This window comes from Petaurus breviceps, unplaced genomic scaffold, assembly GCF_028583685.1.
Source record: "Petaurus breviceps papuanus isolate PSGF00001 unplaced genomic scaffold, PetGlider_PUasm1.0 154, whole genome shotgun sequence".
Classification (NCBI taxonomy): domain Eukaryota; kingdom Metazoa; phylum Chordata; class Mammalia; order Diprotodontia; family Petauridae; genus Petaurus; species Petaurus breviceps.
The window spans coordinates 9,007,022-9,020,155 of NW_027185715.1; the positions used below are offsets into that span (position 1 = coordinate 9,007,022).

The 13,134-nt window shown below is 38.1% G+C and overlaps 1 pseudogene; it reads right to left on the reverse strand.

The window, feature by feature from the left end:
- The window catches only part of LOC138156186 (PACRG-like protein), a 36,168-nt pseudogene extending 23,493 nt beyond the window's left edge, over positions 1-12,675 (reverse strand).
- Between the last annotated feature and the right edge of the window lie 459 nt (positions 12,676-13,134).

The following is a 13,134-nucleotide window of genomic DNA, read 5'->3' on the forward strand; positions in this document are numbered from 1 at the left end:
AAATAACAGCAATTTTAGGAATAATAAGGCAAATAAATTAATATGCCTAAAATGTACCAATTCTTATTAATAATACTTAGAAGAAGATAAAAGGAGCTTTTATAAATATTATTGAGACATTGGTGTATTTTCATAGAATTCTTTTATCTTTCATTTGAAGATATGCTTGTTTCAGGTATTATAATGTTGTGTTAATGCTTCCATTAAAAAAAATTCTTTTAGTATTCTCAAGACACATTGATGCTGATCTCCTTTCTCTGAAGATCATAGCTCCCAATATATGTTGAGAACCTCTTTTAATCTTTGGCCGACAGAATAATGGTTTCATCTCTCAAATTTCTGTCCCAATAATTGGGCATATTAAAATATATATATTCCTTTCCCACTTTCCTAAAACATATTTGTCCCTTCTGGTCATAGTGCAGCCTTTCTCCTTCCTTCTAGTTTTTGTCACACAAGTTTCTGATAACCCTCTTTGTAGTGGTATTTTCCTTTTCAAAGAAGCATTTGCTGATTTTTCTTTTGTTGTTTTTAAAATTGACTTGTTTAGAGGCAAGATAGTTGAGAAAGATACTTATGTTCTTCTAAGGTTTTCATGCTGGGAATGGCAAATAATACTAGGAAGTAGTTAACGATATTCTACAAAAGACATTTTTTTTTGTGATAACCGACGCAATCTGTAGTAAACTACTGATGTATGGATTAGCGTTGTTTGTTTTTAAATAAAATAACACATTTCTGGCATTGTCATGACATTTTTATTGCTGCCTGAAAAAGGACATATTTTAACTAAGAGACACGATCTTTATAAGAGATTCCATCATGAACAACTTTCACAAAGGACTCTTTTGAATCCAAAAACACATAAAAATTTTTACAAGATGGTAGAATGTTCTATAAAAGAATTGTATATATTCTCTATGAGCAGAGAGGGAGTAGAGAATGAGAACAAAACCTGATTCTGATTAGTATTATGTTTCAGTATATTTTGCTGTCTGGGAATACAGGAAAACTTTGTAGTTTGTTTTAAATTGTTTTATCCAATTCTTTGTGTACAACAAAGCCAAACAAAAGTGTATTTCAGGTTGCAGGCAGCAGTGCTTACAGACATAAAAGAAATCTTAAAAAACAACCACCAAAGTAATGTTACAATCAACATGGCATTATGCCTATTAAAAAACCCAACAATGCAGCAAACAGCTTCCCTTGTTACTCTAGTGGACAGTCCCATAATCAAGAGTAGACTGACAAATGAACAAAATCCTCATCTTTACCTGCAAGAAAGCCACCGATGGACAAAATCAGTCTGTACTGGTAGGGATTAACCTATAGGACGCAGAAATGCCAATCAACATTGTTATGATAACAATGACAAAGAAAAGTTTGGGTAAAAATAATAGTGGTGATAATGTGTGCTAACATTTATACAGCACTTTAAGGTTTGCAAATTGCTTTATGTAATTAATTTCAATTGCTCCTCAAAACAACCCTTTCAGGTGGGTGTGATTACTTGTCTTATTTTACAGCTGAGGAAACTGATTTTGAGCGAGGTTAATTGACACACAGCGTCTGAAGTCAAATAGTGTCTGAGGTCAGAATTCTAACTCAAGTCTTCCTGATACCAAGACAACTTCTGAATCACTAGGTACAAATCTGGAGATGCAGTTCATGGCCAGTCACACATCCTTAAACCATTGCTGATCCTGGCATTACACAGATAAATGCTTGTGAGGGAGATTTCTAAATCATTATATTTCATTTACTACCGACTGTACTGCTTGGATTAGACCCCCCCCCAAAAAAAAGCTCATCACTAAGAAACTCATCTTTACAGAGACTGCATAAGCTTTGATACTCATACTTCCTCAGTACCCTCACTTGCCTCTGCCCCTCTGATTGGAGATTTCTCCCAAAGCCCTCATTAAAAAAGGGCTCAGAGACCTAGCCGGCTCTTCATTTACTACCAGCTGCACCATCATCTCCTCCTCCCCACTTTCAACTCCATTTTGTGTCTCTTCCCTCATTAGATTGTAAGTTCCTTGAGGACAGGAACTGTCTTTTTCTCTTATTTGTATTCCCAGCACTAAGCACAGCACCTGGTACATAGCAGGTATCTTCATAAATGTTTATTGTACTGGGTTACAAACAAATCCCCAGTACATCTTTGACGATTCCCCTTCAGCTACCAAATTAAGCCGAAGATCTTTAGGACATCATTCATGGCCCTCTGTAATATAACTATACTATCCTTTCATCATGTAGCCTAGGGGTCAACTAAAGTTTATTGATCACTGTTCTTCAAATACATCCCATCTTTTTCTGTCCTCTTGCTTTTTTGTATGGCTGCATATTTGTGCATCCTAATAATATTGGATAATTTTCCCCTTTTCTTTCCCTTTAATTTCTTAATAAAATTAAGATATGACAGAACGAGGGGCACCTGGGTGGTAAAGTGAATAGAGAACTGTCCCTGGAATCAGGAGGACCTAAGTTCAAATCTGCCCTCAGACACTTGACACTAACTGTGTGACCCTGGGCAAGTCACTTAACCTTGATTGCTTCACCAAAATACAACAAACACATATACATGTATATGTACACACATGTATGTATATATGTATAAACATTTATGAAAACACCTCCTATGTACCATACATATATATGTATATGTATACACACACACACACACACACATATATATGACTGCTGATGATAAGGTTCAGAATGGGCTTATGTATCATCTCTCCATGTTCGAATGGAAGCAGTTTATCCTTTTAGTCCTTTGTTATTGTTCACTCTTGTTTACTTTTTTATGCTTCTCTTTACTCCTGTGAAGAAGAAGAAACTTTGAACTGCAACTCTAGTCTTTTCATCAGGAATGCTTAGAAGTCCTCTATTTCATTAACAACCCATTTCTCCCCTTTAGTATAATACTCAGTTTTCCTGGGTAAGTTATTCTTGGCTGTATGACCATATCCTTTACCTTCTGGAATATTGTATTCCAACTTCTCCCCTCCTTTATAATGATGACTGCTAAATCACATGTGATCCTGACTGTGGCTCCTCAGTACTTGAAGTCTTTCTTTTTGGATGCTTGCTGTATTTTTTCTTTGACTTGGAAACTCTAAAATTTGGCTATGATGTCCCTGGGAATTTTCATTTGGAGGTTTATTTCAGGAAGTAATGGGCAGATTCTTTCTATTTCTACTTTGTCCTAAGGCTCTAAGAAATTTGGGCAGCTTTCTTTTAAATTTCTTGAAATATAAAGTTTAGGTCCTTTTTTGGGTCATAGCATTCAAAGAATCCAATGATTGTTAAATTTTTTTTTCTACTCAGTCTTTTTTCCCAGATCGGTTGTTTTTGCTATGAGATGCCTTACATTTTCTTTATTTTTTCAGTCTTTTGACTTGTTTTAATATTTCTTGTTGCCAAGTGAAGTCATTGGCTTCTTGGCCCATTCTAATTTTCAGAGTTTATTGCTTGAGCAAGGATTTGTGCCTCTTGTTCCAAGCTGTTAATTGCCTTTCTAATTCTTTTTTTTTTCCTTGCTTTCATTTCTTTTCTATTTTTTTCCTCCTCAAGTGCTCTCATTTAAAACTCTTGCTTCATCTCTTTCTGGAATTATAATTGAATTTTTTTCTCAAGCTATGTTTTTCTCTTTTGTTTGCAGATGTTTGGGAGTTATTTTTTCTAAGTTTGTGTCTTGAGCTTCCCTGCCACCATATTTCTTTATTCTTTTTTTTCCCTCATTGTTTCAACCTACTCTATGATGTCAGACTTGATGTTAGGGCCTGGCTGTGCTGTACTTTTGGAAGAAAGGTGTGAGCCGGTCCTATTACTGAATTCATGGTGTTTTAGGTATTGTGTTCAGGATCTCAGAGAGAGCCTGGGGACCTGCAAGCTTTCAGTGCTCCCAAAGTAGTCTGATCCAGGGCAGAATGTGATTGCTGTGCCCCTAGTCTGAGCTTTGCAAGTTTCTGACTTGGGTTTCAGTCTTAGTAAGAGCAGATTGCTAATCGAAATCAGCTCCTTTCGTCTGCCAGCTAGAAAATCTCTCTGTTGGAGCCAGCTCTGTGGGACCAGAGTAGCACAACTGTAAGCTCCCCTTTGGTCTGGGATTCCTAGTCTGGATGTTATTCCTCTGTAAACTGGTGTAGATGCTAGAAACTAGACCCTTTTCTGATCCTGGGTGTGAGCCACACTGCTGCGGTTGCTGGCTTCTGGACTTCCTCGTTTCTCAGTATACCACCCTGGGCCTCCCTACCCAGGAATGTAACCTCCCCCCCCCCCCCCCCCCACCATGTGCAGTTCTTTTTTTCAGTCCACCCTGGATCTGTGCCCTGGAACTGGGTAGTAGGCTACAAAGCTTCCAATTCACACCTGTGCTTGCCTGTGTCCTAGTATGTGTCTGGTGATGCCCTACAAGGGTCTGACACCTTCTCTTGCCCTGGTACATAACCTCTCCTTGGCACTAGATTACTCTGTTCATAGCATGCTCTTGGTTTAACCTTATCCCAAGTGCCAACAGATCTCACTGTCTATCTCTGTTCTGAGCTGGGCCAGACAAATGACTCATTATGACTTTTTCTGTATTTCCCCTCCAGGATTTGTTCTAATACATTTTCTAGGTCTGTTTGAAAGAGCTTTGTGGAGGGCAGCTCACCATACTGCTTCTGTCCACTCCACCATCTTGGCTGTATCTCATCTAGGTAAACTTCTAAGGCTATGAGTTTCAGAGAAGATATTGATCTTCATTGGTAGAGAAAGTTCATTTCCCTGGGAATTACCTATCACAATGAAATCATGGCTCTAAGTCCCTATCTCTCTCTCACAGCATTCACTCTATTATTATATCTTATATTGTGCTTGCTTATGTCATACTCCTTCCTCTGTAGCTGTTTCTCCATTGACTCCTCCCTCTAGCTTCCTAGAGTACCAGGTCTTTGCATTAATGAATGAAATAGAAGTAGATAAAGGAGATGATTTGATTGAGCCCAATGGATTATCACATTCACAGTAAGAGAACTCCTAGGGTAGCATGATGGTAGGCTTTTCTTTACTGGGGTTGGCTTTTGGATCCATCTACCCTATTCCACAAGCACCTTCCACAAGAAGGGAAATAAACATTTATATAATGCCTACTACATGCCAGGAACTGTGCTAAGCACTTTTTACAAAGATTATTTCATTTGATCTCATAACAACCCCTTGAAGTAGGTGCTATTATTGTCCCTGTTTTACAGTTGAGGAAACTGAGGCAAGTGCGAGTTTGTGACTTGCCCAGGGTCACATAGCTGGATTTGAACTAAGGTCTTCCTGACTTCAGGTCAGCTGTCTCTAAGGAATGAGTCAGAAGTGGTCTAAGGAACCTACTACTGACCAGACAGCCAAGACCAAGTGCATCCCAAGCCAGGGGATGATTCTGTCTTCTAATAAGTCCACTTCTCTGAGCGAGAGAAGAATCCAAGATTCTGAAAACATCTCCTTGAGTCCTGGCTCAAGGACATTAAGAGAATTTTTGTTTATTCATCTAAAACTTGGTCCTAGGGGAAGCGAAACTTGAATTTTGTATGGTAACTGTATTTTTTCTTTTCTCATTCATTTGCTCAATCACGAAGGGGAGAAGACACACAGCAGAAAACCAACTCCAACTAGACATTTCTTAGAACTCCCGGGTTTTGGACTACACTTGGTAGTTTGTTATGCATTGCACATTGCTTTTATTGTTCTCGTTCTAAGAAGAAAGTGCTGCGTGTTGCGCCCAAGCATTCTTGTAGATTCTGTGAATGGTTGGCTCTACACATGAAATCACAGACCTGGAGGGAAAGAAAGGAGGATATGGACATGCCCATTGGCCACTCCCATAGAGGATATGTTAACTTCTGTCTTTGTGTCCCCATCCTAGCCACACTTCCTATCACATAGTAATAGCTTAATCGATGCTTGTCCACCTGCTGATCGATTGACTGCTGGTTCATTGTCATTAACACCTCAGTGAGGATGAATGATTAAGACACAATGATTAGGGATGAATTGACTGACTCAAGATACTGTGGAATGGAGTCTCCTCTCCCTCTCCCTCCCCCTCCCCCCTTTGTGTTTCATCTGTAAAAGGAATCTTCAGTGTAGATTGACTTTTTTTTTTTTTCCTAAGAAGAGATTTATAAGAGTTGAATTGCAGCCTGGAGACTCAAGCTAGGACTATGATCAGATCTGTATTTGGGGGTGGGGGAGGCAGCAAAAGGCTGTGAAACTGAATATTGTCTTTCCCTCCCCCATGTACATCTCTAGGAGAGCCAAAAATGGCATAATGCCATAGAGAGAACAATAATGGAGAGGTAGCTGGAGAGGCACATGCTTTCAACCACATGACCTTAAGAAAAGGGAAGTAAATTGCGAAATGGCCCAAGTTCCAGAAACTCAGCCTTCTTTGAGAGTTTTGAGAGTTCAGGGATTCAACCTTCTGGATAAGGGAGGGGAAATTTTCTGGAAAGGGTCAGCTTCCCATCGAGTTGAGTGACAGCCTTCTAGAGAGAGGAAGGGGAGTTCCTGGAAAGTACCAAACTCTAAGAGAAAAGGATGACATATGTGGCCTTGGAGCTAGAGGAGCAATAATGGACTGAATCACAATATGGAGGAACCAAAACTTGGACTTTATTCTCCACTACTATTTTGTTGGAACTGGTCTATTGGGAAAAGTGGACTGGCTCTATAATGACCATGAGTTGTTTTTTTTTTTTTCTTCCTGTCTGTGAGGGAGTCCAAGCTTTTGGGCTAGTATCATCAGGCTTGTGGATTCTGTGGATCTCTGTGATTCAACAAAATGTTTTGAGGGGTTGCCTCTCTAGCAACCCAAAGTCCTGTCCTTTTTGAGAGCAATCCAACAATGGTAAAATGAATCTGGAATGTTATATAGGTTTCTGAGGCAAGGTGAGGCTCCCTGGAAAGTGATGAGAATTGTTTCAATTGTTTATGAGTTAGTATGAATGCTTTTTCTTTCTTTTTTCTTCTGATTTTGTCTGTGGAGTGAAATAAAGGCTACCTCCTCCTTAATATGTGTTGTTACCTCAAATATTACATGGGAACTGGGGACCCTTTTCCCCAAATCTATGGAGAGCTGGAAATAAGCTATATTCTGAGGTTTTTGGAGAAAACTCTGGGAGAGGACATTGTAAGCCAGGGATGAAAAATGTTTTGAGCAAACTCCAAGAATGAATTGGGCTCAGAGCTTAAGACTTCATCGAGACCAGTCCAAATGGTGATGAGCCTGTATGGCAAACAGGCTGTCAGTTACTGGGACTTTACCCAGTGCCTCTTCAACATGGTAATATCTTCCAGAATTTATGCTCTACTGGCATGGATTTCAAGAACCCAGCACTACCTCTAAATCATAATGATGCGTTAAAATAAATGCAATGAATAATCTTGATAAAATAACATATTTCCCCCCTATCCCCTGCTATATAATATGAGAATAGTTTCATATATTAGTTATAACAACAGAAAAGGAGAGGGAGGCATGGAGAAGAAAAGGTGTAGTACAGGGGTGGGGAACCTGTAGCCTTGAGGCCCATTAATAACAGATTTGTTCTGTAAAACTTGGACTCAGTCAAAAGGCTGCCTGCACTCAAGGACCTAGAAGGCCATTTGTAGCCTCAAGGCTGCAGGTTCCCCACCCCTGGTTAGGATATAAAATAATTCTTCTGTTAAGCTATGATAGAGAGTATAGAAAGTCATAATGTAATTTGGAACCCAATTTATTGATTCCAAATGGTCAATGCAAATATATAATTCCATAAAATCATAATTCTATGCATAAGTAATAGGGATTTGGTACATGCCCAGATCATTTAAAGTTTAAACACCAACATAGGTGATGCAAGGAGCAAGAACATACTTCTGGGAGATAGGTTAGACATTTGACTTTGATCTGCCATGTTGTTAGGAGCACCATCTTTCCATTGGCTTTGTTGCTGCTTGCACCTTTGAAATTACCTGACTGAAAAAGTCGCTCTTTTGCTACCTGGCATCCAGATATAAAGGATGGTTTACTCACAGCAAATGACACCGTGAAGTAAGGGTAACAGGGAAGGCAGAGGTGTGCTAGTAAAAACTTAACAACCAGCATATATACATATGTACAGTGTATACACACATATATGTATACACACATATACATGTTACAGTATACTTTAAGGTTTACTTTACTCTATTAACATTTTCTCCATCACTTTCTTAAGTCTAATCTATCAATAAAACTATAACTCATACTCTCAGTTTTAGCATTTATTGACTCCCAAGCTCATCCTAAAAATTTAACAACAGACTTAGGAGCTCATCCAAAATAATCCAGCATACCTCTGATAGGCTAACGAAATATTATTTATATAAGTACTATTTATATATTCTACACAAACTTTGGCTGTGGAAGAGTTTTCTAAATGCTACAAGTCCTTTCTAATCTTTTAGATGATTGAAGATTTCTCTGTAAGAATCTGAAGTTGTTTGCAAGTAAGTATGAAAATAGACAGGGCTGAAATCAGAATTACAGGTAAAGAGGGCCTAGTCATTCCCATGTGCTGCCAAGAAGTTAAACTAGCAGAGAAACAATATCTCTGAGGAGGTGTAGGAAACAAAGCCTGGATCAGTCCTAGGGGTTCTGAGGGAAATAGAGTGGAGTGAGTCTGCTGATTTCTTGCTGATACATCGGTGCAGTTATGAACACAACTGAGATCCAGCATACAAAGAACAAACAATCTGTCCGAATTTGATATTCAATTTGCCATTAAAAATGAGGTAGGTGGTTTTCAGACCAAGTCATATTAAAGTCATTAAAGTCAAGGCAATTAAAGTCATCTGTGTTTTCACTGGTATAGGGAGCTGCCAGAGAGGAAACACCCTCTCTTCTAATGCAGATTGGCCCCTTCTCTGTACTTTAAATCTTAGAGAGGTTCCTGGGACATTGAGGACATAGGTGATTTGTCCAGGGTCACACAACCTGCATCATGTGTCAGAAGTAGGACTTGAACCAGGTCATCCTAACTCTCATCATCAAGCCACCCTGCTTCTAAAACTATCAGAATTGAGGATAGGAAGAATAGGCATAGGGGTAGGGATAGGGACAGGGGTAAGGATAGAGATCTATTGTTATTCAGACATTTTTCAGTCATGTTTGACTCTTCATGACCCCATTTGGAATTTTCTTGGCAGAGATACTAGAATGTTTTGCTATTTCTTCTGCCAGCTCATTTTATAGATAAGGAAACCGAGGCAAACTGGCTTAAGGGACTTAAGCCCAGGGTCAAACAGCTAGCAAATGCCTGAGGCTTTATTTGAACTCAGGAAGATCAGTCTTCCAGATTTTAGGTCTGATTCATTATGTCATTTAACTGCTATGGATAGGTATAGGGGTAGGAATAGGAAAAAGATTGTGTGATTTCATTGATATAGGGACTTCTTAAACGAGGAAATTACTTCTACTGATGTAGGTCAGTATATTCTCTACAATTTAGGGTCCTAGAGAGTTGCCTAAGATATTAAGTGGTTAAGTTGCCCATGGTCACCCAGCCTGTATGTGGCAGAGGTGGTATCGAAACCTAAATCTTTCAGGTTCTGAATTCACTACACCATTCTAACCACTCTACCTAGTATCAATAATAATCTGTTCTAATACTACTAGTATTGTAACACTATCCAAACATCATAACTAATATCAAAAATAATCTAGTACTAAAAGTATTGTAATACTATACAAGCATCATATCTAGTATCAATAATAATCTGTTCTAGTATGAATAGTATTGTAACTCTATCCAACCACTATACCTAATATCAACAATAATCTGTTCTAGAATGTCTAGTGTTGTTACAATACCATCAACCACTATACCTAATATAAATAATAATAGTATTTAATAGTGTTGTAACACCACCCACCCACTATTTATACTATTATTTCTAGGGTAACGTGCATTCTTATTACTGGATTAAAAACAACTGCCTTGTAAACAGACTTTTAGAATTCAACACATTTACAAATTGGGAATTGCCTTTCATGAAAAAGGCAATAATTTTATCTGTATTGGCATTTATATAATCCCGACTGGAATCAAGAGTAGGTGAACAATGACATGATTTAGGCTATAAGTCATGTAAATTAAGGGGTAAAAGAGAGAACTCTATATAATCTGAGAATATAGAATATAGAATATAGAAACTGAGGTAGTCGTTTCTCTTTATAACAAGAGATCCAGAACAGGGGTAAGTAGGAACTATGCTGAGTCACTGTGAAGATTTAACCACTGGAGAAACAAAGTGTATCAGGTAAAGAAAATCAAGGTTAAAGTGTTCACAGACAGGATTGAATTCCTAAGGAGGTCTTACTCTTGGGGATTATTGTTGGTTCAGTCCAGTGGAGGGGGAGGGGAATATGTTTAATTCATGTTATTGCAGATCATAACATTAAAAATTTTTTTGTTTGAATTTTCATTTTTCATCTATTTGTATTGTTAAACATCAAAGAAAGGGATAATCATTCATTTTTTCTTCATTCCAATTAAAAATAGAAAACAAATCCTAAATTCCACAATTAACAAATTGTTATCCTTTTCCCACTCTCATCTCAATACTAATCGCTTATTTTATTTTTTAAAATCTTGTATTTATTTATTGTTTTCAATATTAATTTCTACAAAATTTTGAGTTACAAATTTTCTCCCCGTCTTTCCCCTACTCCACCCCCAGATAGCAAGCATGCTGAATACCCCTTCCCTCAATCTGCTGTCTCTTATATCCTCCCCATCACCCCCCTCCAACTTTCTAGTAGGCCAAGATGGATTTCTATATCCCAGTGCCTGTGTATCTCATGTCCCAGTTGCATGTAAAAAACGATTTTTTTTAACATTTGTTTTTAAAACTTTGCTTTACAGATTCTTTCCCTTCTTCCCTCCTCACCCACCCCCACTGGGAAGATAAGCAATTCAACATAGGTTGTACATGTGTAGTTATGCAAAATGTTTCCATAGTAGTTACATTGTGAAAGACTAACTATATTTCCCTCTATCCTATCCCGCCCCTGACTTACTCTATTTTCTACTTTGACCCTGTACGTTTTCAAAAGTGTTTGCTTCTAACTACCCTCTCCCCCAATCTGCCCTCCCTTCTGTCATATCCCCTCTTATCTCCTTCCCCCCTACTTTCCTGTAGGGTAAGATACCCAATTGTATGTTATTCCCTTCTTAAGCCAAATTCAATGAGAGTAAGGTTGACTCCCTTTTACCTTCCTGCTCTTCCCCTCCATTGTAACAGTGTCCTCTTGCCTCTTTTATATGAGATAATTTACCCTATTCTATCTCTCCCTTTCTCCTCCCATTATATTCCTCTCTCACCTCTTAATTTTATTTTTTAGATATCATCCCTTCCTATTCAACTGATCCTGTGCCCTCTATCTATACATGTATATACAAACTCACATATGTATTTATACACACATATACCCTCCTATTACATACATATATGTATGTATACATACATATATATTTCCTTCAACTATCCTCATACTGAGAAAAGTCTCATGAGTTACAATTATTGTTTTTCCATGTAGGAATGTAAATAGCTCAACTTTAATCAGTTCCTTATGATTTCTTTTTCCTGTCTACCTTCTCATGCTTCTCTTGCTTTTTGTATTTGAAAGTCAAATTTTCTGTTCAGCTCTGGTTTTTTCATCAAGAATGCTTGAAAGTCCTCTGTTTCATTAAATGACCATATTTTCCCCTGAAGCATTATACTCAGTTTTGCTGGGTAGGTGATTCTTGGTTTCAATCCTAGTTCCTTTGACCTATGGAATATCATATTCCAAGCCCTTTGATCCTTTAATGTAGAAGCTGATAGATCTTGTGTTATCCTCATTGTGTTTCCACAATACTCAAATTGTTTCTTCCTGACAGCTTGTAATATTTTCTCCTTGACCTGGGAACTCTAGATTTTGGCTACGATATTCCTAGGAGTTTTCTTTTTGGGATCCTTTTCAAGAGGCAATCAGTGAATTCTTTGAATTTCTATTTTGCTCTCTGGTTCTAGAATATCAGGGCAATTTTCCTGGAGAATTTCTTGAAGGATGATTTCTAGGCTCTTTTTTTTTGATCATGGCCTTTAGGTAGTCCAATAATTTTAAAATTATCTCTCCTGGATCTATTTTCCAGGTCAGTGGTTTTTCCAATGAGATATTTCACATTGCCTTCTATTTTTTCATTTATTTTGATCTGTTTTATAGTATCTTGATTTCTCATAAAGTCATTAGCTTCCATTTGCTCCAATCTAATTTTGAAGGAATTATTCTCTTCAGTGAGTTTTTGAAATTCCTTTTCCATCTGGCCAATTTAGCTTTTTAATGCATTCTTCTCCCCATTGGCTTTTTGAACCTCTTTTGCCATTTGAGTCTATTTTTAAGGTGTTATTTCCTTCAGTATTTTTGGGGGTCTTCTTTAGCAGGCTGTTGACTCACTTTTCATGATTGTCTTATATCATTCTAATTTCTCTTCCCAATTTTTCCTCCACCTCTCTTACTTGATTTTCAAAATCCTTCTTGAGCTCCTCCATGGTTTGTAATGTGTTCATATTTTTCTTGGTAGCTTTTGATGCAGGAGTTTTGACTTTGTTATCTTCTTCTGGTTCCATGTTTTGATTCTTTTTGTCCCCAAAAAAGGATTCTATGGCCTGATTGCTCTTCCTCTGCTTGCTCATCTTGCCAGAAAATTACTTGAGTTTTGTGTTCTTTGCCACAGTAGAACTCTGCTTCCAGAATGGAGAGGGCTGTGGTCCAAATTGCTGGGTTTTCTGCAGTTGTCAGAGCTATGAGAAGGACACCCTCCCTACAACCACCACAAGGTCTGGCACACTGGCATTTCTTAGCCTAGGACCATCACCCAAGACTCTGACCCAGATACAAGCAGGTCAAAGCAAGAGTGATTACCCTCTGAATGGTTGCTTGGTCCCTCTAAGATCTGTAGGTCTGGAGCTTTGGAGGCAGCCACATGGCAGCAGCTATCACCATTGTGACTCTGCCACCTCCCAAAGAAATTATTTTAACAACAACAACACACACACACACACACATAACCATTGTCATATACATAG